The 19,323-nt window shown below is 40.3% G+C and overlaps 1 pseudogene; it reads left to right on the forward strand.

Moving 5' to 3' along the window:
- Nucleotides 1-17,547: 17,547 nt before the first annotated feature.
- LOC122899881 lies at nt 17,548-18,922 on the forward strand (annotated as a pseudogene).
- The last annotated feature ends 401 nt before the right edge of the window (nt 18,923-19,323 follow it).

Here is a 19,323-nt window from a genome sequence, read left to right on the forward strand (position 1 = left end):
GTAGAGAACAATAAACCTAGATTCCAGTTCCAGGTTTATCATTAAAGAAAATAAGGGAAATGGGACTATAACATTACAGGGGGGAAAAAAAAAGTCTGAAGACTCAGACCAATACTGAGATAATGGTGCCAAATTTACAAAATATATATATATATATATATATATATATATATATATATATATATAGTCTTTCAAAGCAAGACTAGATCCTGGATTGTTGGGGACAGCTCCTGGCTCACTAATTATTAGCTGTGTGACATTGGGTAATTTCTATGGGCAGAAACTTCATCATAGTGTTGCTGAAGATTAAATAATTTCAATCACATAAAGCTCTTATAGAAGTGGTTGGCACATGGTAATTTAATCAACTAAATGACCTGATATTATTTAGTGCTTGAAGATAATTTAAGCCTAAACAAAGTTCTTATCAAGCATGTTAGTAAACCACACTATACTCACTTGCTTATATTTTATTTTAGGCCAACATTCAGCAATCAGAGGTAAGTTTTGCATCATTTTCAGAAGATCAAAGTTAATTTAGAGTTACTGGTGATTAACTTTTAATTGAAAACAACTGGTTTGTAGAAAGAATAAATGAAGAATGTATTGTTATATCAAGAGAACTGGTTTGTCTATTAAAAAAAAAAAAAAGTAAATGTCCATACTAGGGCAGAAAAAAAACCCAACATGTTAAGTGAAATGCAGTGGATTCAGGGAGGGAATCAGGCATTGAATCAAAAGACATGGAAGGAAGAAGGAACTAAAGAGATGTATAAACTTTATACACAGTACACTAAATGTCAGTTAAAGGAGAAAATATTGAGGAGGAAGTGATTGTAAGAATAATCCATAGACCTATGTTTCTGCTGGAACTTCCAAAATAAAAGCTCATTAGCTGGCTCAGAAGCTAGATGTTAAAATAACACAAAGAAGTATTTTGGGTAAACCTATGATAGTAGGTCAAACCATTTTCCTTTATTTATTTTTGTTCTCCAGGAGCTGTTCAGAAAATTCCCAGTAAGTAACTTCTGCAAGTACTATCTGGAAAAATATGAGCATAAAGAACTTTTGATAAATAAGTCTGGCTGTAGCCATAAACAATTTTGCAATCTCAATGTTATTATTTCATTTCCTGCATATCCCTCATATTAGTGAGCCTTTTTTAGAGACACTTGACAATTTGCAGAAAAGCTTAAAGAAATTTGTTATATGACTATCACAAAATAAGTTAAAATCCTTTTCAAAACAAAATATAGAAGGGAACTATAAAGAAGACAAGAGTTGAGTTTTGAAAGAAAATTAGAGTGATAGATACTACTGTAATATGCCACCTTCCTAAAAGATTTGAATATTTCATTGCCCTGGATAAGAAAGATACAGTACACAAAGAATAACCTGTCTCAACAGAGGTTCTTCAAGCAGAACATTAAAATATCTGAGATTAATCAGATATTAAAATGATCTTTCATTAAAAACAAATAATTTCAACTGTACTAAAATTCCCTTGTCTTTTTGTTTTAAGTCACCCTCTAAAAATTGCATAAGTGAGCATTTTGTTCTAACTCTATTGGATATATTTTCATATACCATACAATATTCATGTATTTATTTTTCCCTCTGTTTTAAAGAACCAGCATCATCCATTAGTAAGTTCCTTTTGGAATTCTAAAATCCATAGAATGTAAGCTAGTTTTACTCTTTATTGCTATTACAGTGTCAATGTTTAAAATCTCATGCTAATATTTCTCTATGCTTTCTCTGTGATACAGATAAATAACTGATGAAAGATTAAGAATCAAAAATTAATACATTGTACTCATTAAGTGAAATACTATCATCAAACAAGTCTTTGATACTGAATCCAATGTGATATTCACAAGCATAAACAAAGAGATGGGGAAAGTTAATAAACGTGTACAGGAAGGGAAATTAAGAGGTGTAACTTCTTGACTGGTTCAAAATTGGTATAAGCCTATTGCAATAGACAATAATGTAGGAGCTTAATAGGCTCCAGAAAGACCATTTTCTTTGCTCTTCTACCAAAGTAAGGAGACCCAAACCCCAAACTCTAGGTCTTCCCTTGGAACACAACAGGGACACTAACAATACAAACTATGTAGAAATGTTACAATAAATACTATTGCAAATTTGACTTACCAAATATGCATCATTTTTTAGGTCAACTTTTCTATTGGCAAATGGTAGAAGAACATGTACAGTTAATTCACCCAACCTAAAAGTCAAACTAAACATTTAGAGAATGTTTAAACCTCAAAAATCACTAAATGAATTCCAATTTTAGGTACTATGATATATATTTTTTTAATTTTTAATTTTTATTTTTTTCTTATGTTATCTTAGTCACCATACAGTACCATATATTTCTTAATATGCATTTCATGAGCATAAACAAATCAGAGATGCTATACAAAAACATTTTTTCATTTCTAAATTTAGTTACCTCTAGATTTAGAGATAAGTAACAAGTCTCCACAATAATTAATTACGCATGTGTTTTAGTCCAAAATTCCAATATGGGCATTACTAAGAATATAAAACAAAGGAAAAGAAAATAATTTCTGAAAATATATTTACAACTATGTAATTATGGTTACAATCTCAAATACAGTCCAGATACTTAACCATAGAAAAATTGTTTGTTAATAAGATAATACATAACATTATAATTAGAACTGACAATATTTTTTTCACTGAATCAGGATTTGCTGAACCAATTGGTAAGTCTTTTTCTTTTCTTCAACTATTATATCTTTTAGTTTAAATTATAGTCTGGAATTATGGTTATAGTTTATTTTTTTAACTTAGATATGCAACATGATATTACTTTTAGGTATACCATATAATGATTGAATATTTGTATACATTTTGAAATGATCACCACAATTTGTATAACTAACATTGATCAGCATAAATAATGACTATTTTTTTCTTGTGATAAAAATTTTTAAGACCTAATTTCTTAACACTTTCAAATACACCAGGGAGTATTTTTTTTTAAATTTTCTAGAGAGAAAATGAAAGAAAGAGAGAGAGAGTGGAGAGCAGGGGGAGAGAAAGAGAGAATCTTAATCAGGCTCCACACCTAGCATGGAGTCTAATACAGGGCTCAATCTTACAACTCTGGAGTCATGAGGCACTCAACTGACTAGGGCACTCAGGGACCCCACCATAAGTATTATTAACTGCACTCACCATTCTGTATATTACATCCCCATGACTTCTTTATTTTTATAGTTAGATATTTGTACTTTTTAATGACTTTCACCCATTTTACACTCTACCCACCTCAATTCTGTCAACCACAGTATGTTCTCAGAATCCAATTATTTGGGTTTTTGTTTGTCCAGTTTCCTCATATAAGTGAGATAACACATAATTTGTCTTTCTCTGACTTATTACATTGAGCATAACTCCCTAAAAGTCCATCCATGTAGCTGTACATGCAAGATTTCCATCTTTTTTTATGGCTGAAAACCACTCCACTGTGTGTGTGTGTGTGTGTGTGTGTGTGTGCAGGCATGCATGCACACCCATGCACCACATTTTCTTTTTTTAGAGCTGGAGTTCCCCTTGAAAATTTATTTTTCGTTTTCTTTTTTTTTTAATTTATTTTTTATTTATTTTCAGCATAACAGTATTCATTATTTTTGTTCCACACCCAGTGCTCCATGCAATCCATGCCCTCTATAATACCAAACACCTGGTACCCTGACCTCCCACCCCCTGCCCCTTAAAAACCCTCAGATTGTTTTTCAGAGTCCATAGTCTCTCATGGTTCACCTCCCCTTCCAATTTCCCGCAATTCCCTTCTCCTCTCTAACTCCCCATGTCCTCCATGCTATTTGTTATGCTCCAGAAATGAGTGAAACCATATGATAATTGACTCTCTCTGCTTGTCTTATTTCACTCAGCATAATCTCTTCCAGTCCCGTCCATGTTGCTAAAAAAGTTGGGTACTCATCCTTTCTGATGGAGGCATAATACTCCATAGTGTATATGCACCACATCTTCCTTATCCATTCATCTGTTGAAGGGCATCTTGGTTCTTTCCACAGTTTGGCGACCGTGGCCATTGCTGCTGTAAACATTGGGGTACAGACGGCCCTTCTTTTCACTACATCTGTATCTTTGGGATAAATACCCAGGGTCATAGGGAAGCTCTATTTTTAATTTCTTGAGGAATCTCCACACTGTTCTCCAAAGAGGCTGCACCAACTTGCGTTCCCACCAACAGTGTCAGAGGGTTCCCTTTTCTCCACATCCTCTCCAACACATGTTGTTTCCTGTCTTGCTAATTTTGGCCATTCTAACTGGTGTAAGGTGATATCTCAATGTGGTTTTAATTGGAATCTCCCTGAGGGCTAGTGATGATGAACATTTTTTCATGTGTCTGATAGCCATTTGTATGTCTTCATTGGAAAAGTCTCTGTTCATATCTTCTGCCCATTTTTTGATATGATTGTCTGTTTTGTGTGTGTTGAGTTTGAGGAGTTCTTTATAGATCCTGGATATCAACCTTTTGTCTGTACTGTCATTTGCAAATATCTTCTCCCATTCCGTGGGTTGCCTCTTTGTTTTTTTGACTGTTTCCATTGCTGTGCAGAAGCTTTTGATTTTGATGAAGTCCCAAAAGTTTTTTTTTGTTTGGTTTCCTTTGCCTTTGGAGACATATATTGAAAGAAGTTGCTGTGGCTGATATCGAAGAGATTACTGCCTATGTTCTCCTCTAGGATTTGATGGATTCCTGTCTCACTATGAGGTCTTTTATCCATTTTGAGTTTATCTTTGTGTATGGTGTAAGAGAATGGTCAAGTTTCATTCTTCTACATATAGCTGCCCAGTTTTCCCAACACCATTTATTGAAGACACTTTTTTCCACTGTATATTTTTTCCTGTTTTGTCGAATATTATTTGGACCTAGAGTTGAGGGTCCATTTCTGGGCTCTCTACTCTGTTCCAGTGGTCTATGTGTCTGTTTTTATGCCAGTACCATGCTGTCTTGGTGATCACAGCTTTGTAGTAAAGCTTGAAATCAGGTAGCGTGATGCCCCAGATTTATTTTTGTTTTTCAACATTTCCTTAGCGATTGGGGTCTCTTCTGATTCCATACAAATTTTATGATTATTTGCTCCAGCTCTTTGAAGAATACCGGTGGAATTTTGATCGAAATGGCATTCAAAGTATAGATTGCTCTAGGCAGTAAAGCAATATTTTAACAATATTTATTCTTCTGATCCAAGAGCATGGAATGGTCTTCCATCTTTTTGTGTCTTCTACAATTTCTTTCATAAGTGTTCTGTAGTTCCTTGAGTACAGATCCTTTACCTCTTTGGTTAGGTTTATTCCCAGGTATCTTATGGTCTTGGTGCTATAGTAAATGGAATCGATTCTCTGATTTCCCTTTCTATATTTTCGTTGTTAGTGTATAAGAAAGCCACTGATTTCTGTACATTGACTTTGTATCCTGCCACATTGCTGAATTGCTGTATGAGTTCTAGTAGTTTGAGGGTGGAGTCTTTTGGGTTTTCCATATAAAGAATCATGTCATCTGCGAAGAGAGAGAGTTTGACTTCTTCATTGACAATTTGGATACCTTTAATTTCTCTTTGTTGTCTGATTGCTGTTGCTAGGACTTCTAATACTATGTTGAACAAGAGTGGTGAGAGTGGGCATCCTTGTCGTGTTCCTGATCTCAACGGGAAGGCTGCAAGCTTTTTCCCATTGAGGATGATATTTTCTGTAGGTCTTTCATAGATAGATTTGATGAGTTCAGGAATGTTCCCTCTATCCCTATACTTTGAAGCGTTTTAATCAGGAACGGATGCTGGATTTTGTCAAATGCTTTTTCTGCATCGATTGAGAGAACCATGTGGTTCTTCTCTATTCTCATATTAATTTGTTCTATCACATTGATTGATTTGCGAATATGGAACCATCCTTGTAGCCCAGGGATGAATCCCACCTGGTCATGGTGGATAATCTTTTTAATGTTCTGTTAGATCCTGTTTGCTAGGATCTTGTTGAGAATCTAAGCATCCATAGTCATCAGTGATATTGGTCTGAAATTCTCCTTTTTGGTAGGGTCTTTGCCCGATTTGGGGATCAAGGTAATGCTGGCTTCAAAGAAAGAGTCTGGAAGTTTTCCTTCTGCTTTAGTTTTTTGAAACAGCTTCAGGAGAATACTGTTATTTCCTCTTTGAAAGTTTGGTAGAATTCCCCAGGGAATCCATCAGTTCCTGGGCTCTTGTTTTTTAGGAGATTTTTGATCTCTGCTTCAATCTCGTTACCAGATATTGGTCTATTCAGGTTGTCAATCTTCCTGGTTCAATTTTGGGAGCTTATAGTTTTCCAGGAATGCATCCATTTCATCTAGGTTGCTTAGCTTATTGATATATAACTGTTGATAATAACTTCTGATGATCGTTTCTACTTCCTTGGTGTTAGTTGTGATCTCTCCCTTTTCATTAATAATTTTATTAATTTGAGCTTTCTCTCTTTTCTTTTGGATTAGTGTGGCCAATGGTTTATCAATCTTATTGATTCTTTCAAAAACCCATCTTCTATTTTCAATGATACATTCTACTGTATCTCCAGGTTCTATCTCATTGATCTCTGCTCTAATCTTGATTATTTCCTTTCTTGTGTGTGGAGTTGGCTTAATTTGTTGTTGATTCTCCAGTTCTTTATGTTTTAGAGACAGCTGGTGTATTCTGGATTTTTCTATTTTTTTTTTTTTTTTGAGGGAGGCTTGGATGGCTATGTATTTCCCCCTTAGGACCACCTTTGCTGTACCCCATAGGCTCTGGGCTGAAGTGTCTTCATTCTCATTGGTTTCCATGAATTGTTTCAGTTCTTCTTTGATCTCCTGGTTGATCCAAGCATTCTTAAGCAAGGTGGTCTTTAGCTTCCAGGTGTTTGAGTTCCTTCAGATCTTTTCCTTGTGATTGAGCTCCAGTTTCAAAGCATTGTGATCTGAGAATATGCAGGGAATTATCTCAGTTTTTTGGTATTGGTTGAGTCCTGATTTTTGACCCAGTATGTGGTCTATTCTGGAGAAGATTCCATGTGCAATTGAGAAGAATGAGTATTCTGTTGTTTTAGGGTGGAATGTTGTGTATATATCTGTGAGGTCCATCTGGTCTGATGGGTCATTCCATGCTCTTGTTTCTTTTATTTTCTTTTTTTTAAAGATTTTTATTTTATTTATTTGTCATTGAGAGTGAAGTGAGAACAAGCACAGGCAGACAGAGTGGCAGGCAGAGGCAGAGGGAGAAGCAGGCTCCCTGCCAAGCATGGAGCCCGATGTGGGACTCGATCCCAGGATGCTGGGATCATGACCTGAGCTGAAGGCAGCCGCTTAACCAACTGAGCCACCCAGGCGTCCCTCTTTATTAATTTTCTGTTTTGATGATCTGTCTATTTCTGAGAGAGGCATGTTAAGATCTCCTACTATTAATGTATTTATATCAATATGACTCTTTATCTTGATTAACAGTTTTCTTATGTAATTGGCTGCTCCCATATTGGGGGCATATTTACAATTGTTAGATCATCTTGGTGGATAGTCCCTTTAAGGATTATGTAGTGTCCTTCTCTGTCTCTGACTACAGTCTTCAGTTTAAAATCTAATTTCTCTGATATGAGAATCACTACCCCAGCCTTCTTTTGAGGCCCATTGGCATGCTGGATGCTTCTCCATCCCTTCACTTTCAGTCTGGGTGTATCTTTAGGTTCAAAATGGGTCTCTTGTAGACAACATATGGATGGGTCCTGTCTTTTCTCCAATCTGAAACCCTGTGCCATTTTATGGGCGCATTTGGGCCATTCACATTGACAGTGATTATTGATAGATACGTTTTTATTGACATCGTGTTACCTTTGAAGTCTTTCTTTCTGTATATTGTCTCTTTATTTCTGTTCAATGCTATTCTTAGGATTTTTCCTCTTTTATAGAACCCCCCTTAATATTTCCTGCAGTGTCGGCTTGGTCGTTGCATAGTCTTTTAAGCCTTGCCGGTCTTGGAAACTCTATCTCTCCATCCATTTTGAATGTCAGTCTTGCTGGATAAAGTATTCTTGGCTGCATGTTCTTCTCATTTAGTGCCCTGAATATATCTTGCCAGCCTCTTCTGGCTTGCCAGGTCTCTGTGGACAGTCTGACGCTATTCTGATGGGCCTTCCTCTGTAAATAGGAGCCTCTTTGTCCTAGCAGCTTTCAAGGGATTATACCTACAATTATAATTCCCTAATTTGACTATCAGGTGCCTTGATGTTTTTTTGGAATGTATAATCTTGGGTGGAGACCTTTCATGTTCAGTACATGAACGCTGGTTCCTTTCACGAGATTGGGAAAATTTTCATGAAGAACTTGTTCCACTATATCTTCTAGACTTCTTTCCTTCTCCTCCCCATCAGGGATTCCAATAATTCTGATGTTGGAACGTTTTATGGCATCATTTATTTCCCTGATTCTGTTTTTGTGGTTTCTAAGCTATTTGTTCCAGGCTTCCTCCTGATCCTTTCTCTCTATCTGTTTGTCCTCCAGATCACTAATTCTATCTTCTGTCTCAGTTACTCTAGCGTTGAGAGAATTTAGATTAGATTGGAACTCATTGAGAGCATTGTGAACCTCAGCCCTGATAGCTTTAAGCTCCGCCCTAACATTGTGAATGTCATCTCTGGTTGCTTTCAGCTTGGCTCTAATCCCATTTGGTCATCCATGGCTTTCTCCAACCTAGCTATTGCCTGGATAATTGTTAGCCTGAATTCTCTTTCTGACATATTGTCTATGTTGATAGTCATTAGCTCTGTTGCAGAAGGCCCATCCTCTGTATTTTTCTTCTGTTGGGCACTCCTCCTCCTAGTCATTTTGGTGAGAGATGACTGAACAGATGAAGCTGGATGTATCGACTATGGTGCAGTCAAGGTGCACCCTGGAACACTTCTGAGCAATCAGGATTCCCCACCCATTCGAGAGACAAAAGAAAAGTAAAAGAGAAAAAGAAAAAAAAAAAAAGAGAGAGAGAGAGAGACAGGAAAGAAAGGGAAGATGAAAGAGAAGGTTCAGCCCAAATGGGCCCCAAGGTAAGATTTATGAAGTATACAAACAAAAGCAGACAAACACAAAGACTGATAGAAGTATATGACAAGAGAATAAATATATATATGTATGCAAATATATATATGCAAATAAAGGAAGAGCCTTTATTATATATATATGCAAATAAAGGAAGAGCCTCGTCCAAAAGAACAAGTGTAAGATTTATATGCTATCAAGACAAACACAAACTCACAGAAACAGTGGTGGAAGAAAAAGATGGGAGAATGGTTATAAATTCTCAGTGTGGGCAAGGAAGGTTGTTTTGATCCTTCCTGGATGTATCTTGATATCTTTGTTAAAGGACTCAACTTTCCTATGATAAAGGGGGATTAAAAATTGGTTTACCTATAGTGGTAGTATTGATTGGGGAAAGGGGATTACTTCGAAGTTTAACTCTATATGGATATTAGAAAATAAAAATAGGGGGGACAAGATGGCGGGGTACTAGGAAGAGGCGTCTTTTCAGCTGGTACCCCAAAGTGAGCTGATTACCTACCAAAGAACTCTGATCACCCATGAAATCAGCCTGAGATCAGAATTATACACGTCTGGATCTCTACAGGGGCAGAAGATGCCAGTGAGCAGGTAAAGCGGAATGGAACAGCGGACTGATATCGGAAGATAAACAAAAGGGGGAGGGAGCCACCAGAGGCGACCGGTGCAAAAGTAATACCCCGATACGAGCGAGAGTGCCCTGCGTCTGGGGACCAGCATTAACTTGGAGACTGGTTGAAAGCACTCCAAAAGAGCAAAGGATCTCGGGGGCAAATTGTGGGAATCGGGGCGGCTAGGGACAGGGGCTTAAGTCCCCGGGCCCAGACGGCCTCCTCAGCGTGGAGGCAGAGAGAGTGCGGCGAGAAACCGGCTCCTGGTCCCTAAGCCGCCAGCGCGCCCCAGAGCGCGGGCGTTCCGGCTCCTGTGAGGGGATGGGAGCCGCGCTGGTCTGCAGAACGCGCGCTAGCCCTACCACAATGCTTGAGATGCGTGCGCACGTTGCTCCAGCTCTCCTGGGTATCTAAGGCCCCGGGGCGCTTCTTGACCCGGGCCATTGTTTCAAAGTCTAAGCCGCGCGCGCGCGCGCGAAACTCTTCCCCAGACAGAGGCGCGCAAAAGCCCAGCCTGCGGCTTACGGACCAGCGCCCCGTTCTCAGTGCCCCAGACGCGCGCCCGACCCACAGCCGCCTCTGAAAAGAGGTGCGCGCAAGCCGGGCACTCCCAGCCCCGGCCGGCGGCAAAATCTGTGTGCGATCACTGCTTGGAACCTCTCTGGCGGTCAGGAGCTCCCAGACAGCCGCCACTGCCTTGGCTTTGGGGACGAGCAAAAGATCCTGCGCCCCCAGGGTCTTTAACTTGGAACCTGCACTGCCAGCGTCCAAGGGGGAATTTATTCAGCTTCTGCACCCAGACTGAGGCTTCTCTCTGAGACAGAGATCAGGAAGTGTTCCAGGGTGCACCTTGACTGCACCAGAGTTGATACATCCAGCTACATCTGTTCAGTCTTCTCCCACCAAAATGACTAGGAGGAGGAATGCCCAACAGAAGAAAAATACAGAGGATGGACCTTCTGCAATAGAGCTAACGGCTATCAACATAGACAATATGTCGGAAAGAGAATTCAGGCTAACAATTATCCAGGCAATAGCTAGGTTGGAGAAAGCCATGGATGACCAAACAGAATTGATTAGAGCCGAACTGAAAGCGACCAGACAGGATGTTCACAATGTTAGGGCGGAGCTTAAAGCTACCAGGGAGGAGGTCCACAATGCTCTCAATGAGTTCCAATCCAATCTAAACTCTCTCAAAGCTAGGGTAACGGAGACAGAAGATAGAATTAGTGATCTGGAAGACAAACAGATAGAGAGAAAGGATCAGGAGGAAGCCTGGAACAAACAGCTTAGATCCCACGAAAGCAGAATTAGGGAAATAAGTGATGCCATGAAGCGTTCCAACGTCAGAATTATTGGAATTCCTGAAGGGGAGGAGAAAGAAAGAAGTCTAGAAGATGTCGTGGAACAAGTCCTTCATGAAAACTTTCCGAATCTCGCGAATGAAACCAGCGTTCATGTACTAGAGGCTGAACGGTCTCCACCCAAGATTATACACTCCAAAAAAACATCACGACACCTGATAGTCAAATTGAGAAATTATAATTGTAGGTATAATCTCTTGAAAGCTGCCAGGGCAAAGAGGCTCCTTACTTACAGAGGGAAGCCCATCAGAATAACGTCAGACCTGTCCACAGAGACCTGGCAAGCCAGAAGAGGCTGGCAAGATATATTCAGGGCACTAAATGAGAAGAACATGCAGCCAAGAATACTTTATCCAGCAAGACTGACATTCAAAATGGATGAAGAGATAAAGAGTTTCCAAGACCGGCAAGGCTTAAAAGACTATGCAACCACCAAGCCGATACTGCAGGAAATATTAAGGGGGGTGCTATAAAAGAGGAAAAATCCAAAGAATAGCATTGAACAGAAATATAGAGACAGTCTACAGAAAGAAAGACTTCAAAGGTAACTCGATGTCAATAAAAACGTATCTATCAATAATCACTCTCAATGTGAATGGCCTAAATGCACCCATAAAACGGCACAGGGTTGCAGATTGGCTAAAACGACAGGACCCATCCATATGCTGTCTACAAGAGACCCATTTTGAACCTAAAGGTACACGCAGACTGAAAGTGAAGGGGTGGAGAAGCATCTTTCATGCCAATGGGACTCAAAAGAAGGCTGGGGTAGCGATTCTCATATCAGATAAATTAGACTTCAAACTAAAGACTGTACTCAGGGATACAGAAGGACACTACATAATCCTTAAAGGGACTATCCACCAAGATGATCTAACAATTGTAAATATCTATGCTCCCAATATGGGAGCAGCCAATTACTTAAGAAAACTGTTAATCAAGATAAAGAGTCATATTGATATGAATACACTAATCGTAGGAGATCTTAACACGCCTCTTTCAGAATTAGACAGATCATCGAAGCAGAAAATCAATAAAGAAACAAGAGCATTGAATGACACACTGGACCAGATGGACCTCATAGATATATACAGAACATTCCACCCTAAAACAGCAGAATACTCATTCTTCTCAAGTGCACACGGAACCTTCTCCAGAATAGACCACATACTGGGTCACAAATCAGGACTCAGCCGATACCAAAATACTGAGATTATTCCCTGCATATTATCAGATCACAATGCTTTGAAACTTGAGCTCAATCACAAGGAAAAGTTCCGAAGGAACTCAAACACCTGGAAGCTAAAGACCACCTTGCTTAAGAATGCTTGGATCAACCAGGAGATCAAAGAAGAACTGAAACAATTCATGGAAACCAATGAGAATGAAGACACTTTGGTCCAAAACCTATGGGATACAGCAAAGGCAGTCCTAAGGGGAAAATATATAGCCATCCAAGCCTTGCTCAAAAAAATTGAAAAATCCAGAACACACCAGCTGTCTCTACACCTTAAAGAACTGGAGGATCAACAACAAATCAAACCAACTCCACACATAAGAAGGGAAATCATCAAGATTAGAGCTGAGATCAATGAGGGAGAAACCAGAGATACAGTAGAACGTATCAATGAAACTAGAAGGTGGTTTTTTGAAAGAATCAATAAGATCGATAAGCCACTGGCTACACTAATCCAAAAGAAAAGAGAGAAATCCCAAATTCATAAAATTATGAATGAAAAGGGAGAGATCACAACTAACACCAAGGAAGTAGAAACAATCATCAGAAGTTATTACGAACAGTTATATGCCAATAAGCTTAGCAACCTAGATGAAATGGATGCATTCCTGGAAAAATATAAACTACCAAAATTGAACCAGGAAGAAATCGACAACCTGAATAGACCGATATCTAATAACGAAATTGAAGCAGTGATCAAAAATCTCCCAAAAAACAAGAGCCCAGGACCTGACGGATTCCCTGGGGAATTCTACCAAACCTTCCAAGAAGAAATAACACCTATTCTCCTGAAGCTGTTTCAAAAAATTGAAGCAGAAGGAAAACTTCCAGACTCTTTCTATGAAGCCAGCATTACCCTGATCCCCAAACCAGGCAAGGACCATACCAAAAAGGAGAATTTCAGACCAATATCACTGATGAATATGGATGCTAAGATTCTCAACAAGATCCTAGCCAACAGGATCCAACAACACATTAAAAAGATTATCCACCATGATCAGGTGGGATTCATCCCTGGGCTACAAGGATGGTTCAACATTGGCAAATCAATCAATGTGATACAACAAATTAATATGAGAAGAGAGAAGAACCACATGGTCCTCTCAATTGATGCAGAAAAAGCATTTGACAAAATCCAACATCCATTCCTGATTAAAATGCTTCAAAGTATAGGGATAGAGGGAACATTCCTGAACCTCATCAAATCTATCTATGAAAGACCTACAGAAAATATCATCCTCAATGGGAAAAAGCTTGCAGCCTTCCCGTTGAGATCAGGAACAAGACAAGGATGCCCACTTTCACCACTCTTATTCAACATAGTATTAGAAGTCCTAGCAACAGCAATCAGACAACAGAGAGAAATAAAAGGTATCCAAATTGGTAATGAAGAAGTCAAACTCTCTCTCTTCGCAGATGACATGATTCTTTATATGGAAAACCCAAAAGACTCCACCCCCAAACTACTAGAACTCATACAGCAATTCAGCAGCGTGGCAGGATACAAAGTCAATGTGCAGAAATCAGTGGCTTTCTTATACACTAATAATGAAAATACAGAAAGGGAAATTAGAGAATCGATTCCATTTACTATAGCACCAAGAACCATAAGATACCTGGGAATAAACCTAACTAAAGAGGTAAAGGATCTATACTTGAGGAACTATAGAACACTCATGAAAGAAATTGAAGAAGACACAAAAAGATGGAAGACCATTCCATGCTCTTGGATCGGAAGAATAAACATTGTTAAAATGTCTATACTGCCTAGAGCAATCTATACTTTTAATGCCATTCCGATAAAAATTCCACCGGCATTCTTCAAAGAGCTGGAGCAAATAATCCTAAAATTTGTATGGAATCAGAAGAGACCCCAAATCGCTAAGGAAATGCTGAAAAACAAAAATAAAGCTGGCGGCATCACCTTACCTGATTTCAAGCTTTATTACAAAGCTGTGATCACCAAGACAGTATGGTACTGCATAAAAACAGACACATAGACCAGTGGAACAGAGTAGAGAGCCCTGATATGGACCCTCAACTCTATGGTCAATTAATCTTCGACAAAACAGGAAAAAATATACAGTGGAAAAAAGAGAGTCTCTTCAATAAATGGTGCTGGGAAAACTGGACAGCTATATGTAGAAGAATGAAACTCGACCATTCTCTTACACCGTACACAAAGATCAACTCAAAATGGATAAAAGACCTCAACGTGAGACAGGAATCTATCAGAATCTTAGAGGAGAACATAGGCAGTAATCTCTTCGATATCAGCCACAGCAACTTCTTTCAAGATACGTCTCCAAAGGCAAAGGAAACAAAAGCGAAAATAAACTTCTGGGACTTCATCAAAATCAAAAGCTTCTGCACAGCAAAGGAAACAGTCAAAAAAACAAAGAGGCAACCCACAGAATGGGAGAAGATATTTGCAAATGACAGTACAGACAAAAGGTTGATATCCAGGATCTATAATGAACTCCTCAAACTCAACCCACATGAAACAGACAAACACATCAAAAAATGGGCAGAAGATATGAACAGACACTTCTCCAATCAAGAAACACAAATGGCTATCAGACACATGAAAAAATGCTCATCATCATTAGCCCTCAGGGAGATTCAAATTAAAACCACATTGAGATATCACCTTACACCAGTTAGAATGGCCAAAATTAACAAAACAGGAAACAACATGTGTTGGAGAGGATGTGGAGAAAGGGGAACCCTCTTACACTGTTGGTGGGAATGCAAGTTGGTGCAGCCTCTTTGGAGAACAGTGTGGAGATTCCTCAAGAAATTAAAAATAGAGCTTCCCTACGACCCTGCAATTGCACTCCTGGGTATTTACCCCAAAGATACAGATGTCGTGAAAAGAAGGGCCATCTGTACCCCAATGTTTATAGCAGCAATGGCCACAGTCGCCAAACTATGGAAAGAATCAAGATGCCCTTCAACGGATGAATGGATAAGGAAGATGTGGTCCATATACACTATGGAGTATTATGCCTCCATCAGAAAGGACGAATATCCAACTTTTGTAGCAACATGGACGGGACTGGAAGAGATTATGCTGAGTGAAATCAGTCAAGCAGAGAGAGTCAATTATCATATGGTTTCACTCATTTGTGGAGCATAACCAATAGCATGGAGGACAAGGGGCGTTAGAGAGTAGTAGGGAATTGCGGGAAATTGGAAGGGGAGGTGAACCATGAGAGACTATGGACTCTGAAAAACAGTCTGAGGGGTTTGAAGTGGCGGGGGGGTGGGAAGTTGGGGTACCAGGTGGTGGGTATTATAGAGGGCACAGCTTGCATGGAGCACTGGGTGTGGTAAAAAAATAATGAATACTGTTTTTCTGAAAATAAATAAATTGGGAGAAAAAAAAAGAAAATAAAAATAAAAAGGAATAAAGCAGACTAAACTAAACTAAAATTTAAAAAAAATTCAAAAAATAGAAATACAGGGCGCCTGGGTGGCTCAGTGGGTTAAGCCACTGCCTTCGGCTCAGGTCATGATCTCAGGGTCCTGGGATCGAGTCCCGCATCGGGCTCTCTGCTCAGCAGGGAGCCTGCTTCCCTCTCTCTCTCTCTCTCTCTGCCTGCCTCTCTGTCTACTTGTGATCTCTGTCAAATAAACAAATAAAATCTTCAAAAAAATAGAAATACAAAAGAAAAATAACAGATGTATGTATCAAAAAGTTCAGGTTAGAAGGTTATTATGGAATTTGATGTACTGGACAGCTCACTGTGATGTCATAGGTTAAAAAATTATCTATATACAAAAAAAATAAGCCAAAATAGTGGGAACGAGTTCAAAATAAAAGTTATCCTATGAAGTAGTGGTGGTTGTTCTCTTGTAGTCCTTTTTTTTTTCCTTTCTTGGTTGGTTTTCCAGGGGAGGGGCCTGCCACGTGGGTTTTCAGTCAATGATGTTCCCTGAGTTAAGTCCTCCCGCCCCCCTCAAGGGGGTGGGCTCTGAGGAAACTGGTTTTTATCCAGCTTTTGTCCTCTGGCGGTTTTTATGTTTGTTCACTCTTTTTTTTTTTTTTTTCTCTCCCATTGACTGCTTTTGATGGTTTTTGTAGTTTTAGAGGAAAGCAAACTGCACCCTGACCTCCCTCTCAGAGAGAAGCCTCAATCTGGCTACAGAGCCCAAATAAGTTCCCCCTTGGCTGCTGGCAGAGCAGATTCCAAGTCGTGGTCCCTGGGGATGCAGGATCTTTTGCTTATACCCAAAACCATGGCAGCAGCGGCTGTCTGGGCAGCTCCAGACTGCCAGAGAGGTTCCAAGCAGTGATCGCACACTGAGATTTTCCTGCTGGCCGGGCTGGGAGTGCCTGGTCTTTCTGGGTCTAAGAGCGCCTGGCTTGCACTCACCTATTTCAGGGGAGGCTGTGGGTCACGCATGCATTTCAGGCTCTGAGAACGGGGCAGGTCCGAAAGCACCAGGCTGGGCACAGCTCTTTCAGGGGAGAGTTTGGGGCACCTGTCTTAGGCTCTGAAACAATGGCACAGGTCAAAGAGCACCAGCTGGGCCTTTGTGTACCTCTCTTAAGGGAGGATGAGGGGCATGCGCATCTCAGGCTGTGTAGCAGGGCTTGGGCGTTCTGTCCTCTGGTAAGGCTCCCCGCCCCTCACAGGAGCTGGACACCACGCATTCTTGGGCTCGCTGGCAGCTTAGAGACCAAGACCTGGTTTCTCTGCCATGCAAGGGGAGGCTGTCCTGGGACAGGGGACTTAAGCCCCTGTCCCTAGCCGCCCTGATTCCCACAATTTCCCCCTCGCAATCCTTTGCTCTTTTGGAGTGCTTTCAACCAGTCTCCAAGTTAATGCTGGTCCCCAGATGCAGGGCACTCTCACTCATATTAGGGGTATTACTTTCAAACTGGTTGCCTCTGTTGGCTTCCTCCCCCTTTTGTTTATCTTCTGATATCAGTTCGCCATTCCCACTCCGCGTTACCTGTCCGCTGATGTCTTCTGCTCCTGTAGAGATCCAGACGTGTATAATTCTGATCTCAGGCTGATTTCGTGGGTGATCAGAGTTCTTGGGTAGATAATCAGCTCACTTTAGGGTACAGGTTTAAAAGACGTCTCCCCCTACTTCCCCACCATCTTGTCCCTCCACACGCAAATTTATTTTTCAAAGTACTGGTGAGCGCCAGAGTTTTGAACAAAGCTGCCTGAAGGTGGAGTATGCATCCTCACCATGGTCCCCCAGATGCAGATCTCCTGGGCCTTAATCTCCCTTGAGGAGGTGGACTCCTTCAAGTACAGCGACCTTCAGAATATCAGAACTTAGCCAAGAATCTTGGCATCTGGGCTAACCTGAGGACAGACAAGTTGCTAAAAGCCTTCAAAGCCCACCTTAAACATGAGGCAAAAAAAGAAAAAAAAGAAAATCGGAACGTGGCAGATGAATGTCTTTCTTTCCATGATGGAAGTCAGATCTCTGTATTATCCTGTGATGGGGTGGAACTGCAAGGGCTGTGGCCAGGAACAAGCTGAGAGAGAGTCATCTGGTCATGACACCAAAACCAGGAGAAGGTGCAAGACAGTCCTCAGGAATCCTGACACCTAGGATCATTCAGAGATAAAAGTAAGTGATCACACTGAATTCTGGAATCAAGAGAAGCAGGAACACCAGGATCTCAGAACAGTTGCAGAAGTGCCTTCACCACCAGATGGGAGCCAAGGAGAGGAGAATGCCATTTCCTCAGGACAAAGAAGAAGAAGTGGTAATGAAGATTTGAAAGTACCTTCAGAAGGAAAGAAGTCTCTCTACACAGATGAGTTTTCCAAACCTGGAAAAATCAAAAGAACTATAAGCACAACTCTACACTTCAAGAAGCTTCATGAGGCTCATTTTAAGGAAACGGAGTCCATCGATCAATATATTCAGAGAAAAAAGAAAAAATAAATAAAGAATACAATGCATTTCATGAACTGAAGAAGCAGCTGGTTACCAAGGGCATGGGGTGACTCCAGTTTCTCTCCAGGTAAGACTCCCCTTGGCTTGTATTCCCACCAGCCAGTGCCACTCACGGAGCTTGCCAATGGGGGCTGTGGGCAGGAGCACCCTGTGTGGGAAGAGCTCTGGGGAACTAAAATGAATGTCAGGTTTTCAGCTGCTACCAAAGATAATGAGCATAAGCATTCACTGACCAAGACTCCAGCCAGAAAGCCTCCACATGTGACCATATCTGGAAGTACCCCAAAAGGCCAGGCTGTGCTCGGGATATACAAGATAAAGACCACAACTGGGAATTCTGCTTCTGTCGTTACACCATTCAAGCTGACAACTCAGGCAGCACAGACTCCAGTCTCCAGCAAGAAGAAGTGTTTGATCTCAAAGCAAGTCTGTCTCGTCCCCTCAACTATGAGCCCCACAAAGGCAAACTGAAACCATGGGGTCAATATAAAGAAAATAATTCTCTGAAGGAACATGTAAACAGAGTTAGCTTCCACAAAAAACTTGCAAACAACCTCCTCTCCAAAACTAGGGAGAAACATTGGAAACAACTTGAGCAAAGACAAAGGAGAAGAAGGCAAAAGTTTTAGGAGCTCGGAGAGGCCTCATTAGGGCTGAAGATTAATTTTTTAACATCCTGTAAATAGTATTTTATTCTGATCCCTTTCTCTGTGTTAATATTTTTTTTTCTACTGTCTTCCCCACTTTAGTCAAAAGACTTTTCTGCTTTGTTCACTATCTATGTAATGTTGCTGGTTCTCTTCACATGCTACATCCCTGAAAAGATGTTACTAACCTTAAAGCTCACAGATTCTTTCAAAATTTTTTTGTTTTGTTTCATTTGTTTGTTTTTAAAGACTTTATTTATTTATTTATTTATTTGTCAGAGAGAGAGAGAGCGCATGAGCACAGGCAGACAGAGTAGCAGGCAGAGGGAGAAGCAGGCTCCCTGCTGAGCAAGGAGCCTGATGCAGGACTCAATCCCAGGATGCTGGGATCCTGACCCCAGCTGAAAGCAGTGGCTTA

The sequence above is a fragment of the Neovison vison genome, chromosome 1 (genome assembly GCF_020171115.1).
Source record: "Neovison vison isolate M4711 chromosome 1, ASM_NN_V1, whole genome shotgun sequence".
NCBI lineage: Eukaryota > Metazoa > Chordata > Mammalia > Carnivora > Mustelidae > Neogale > Neogale vison.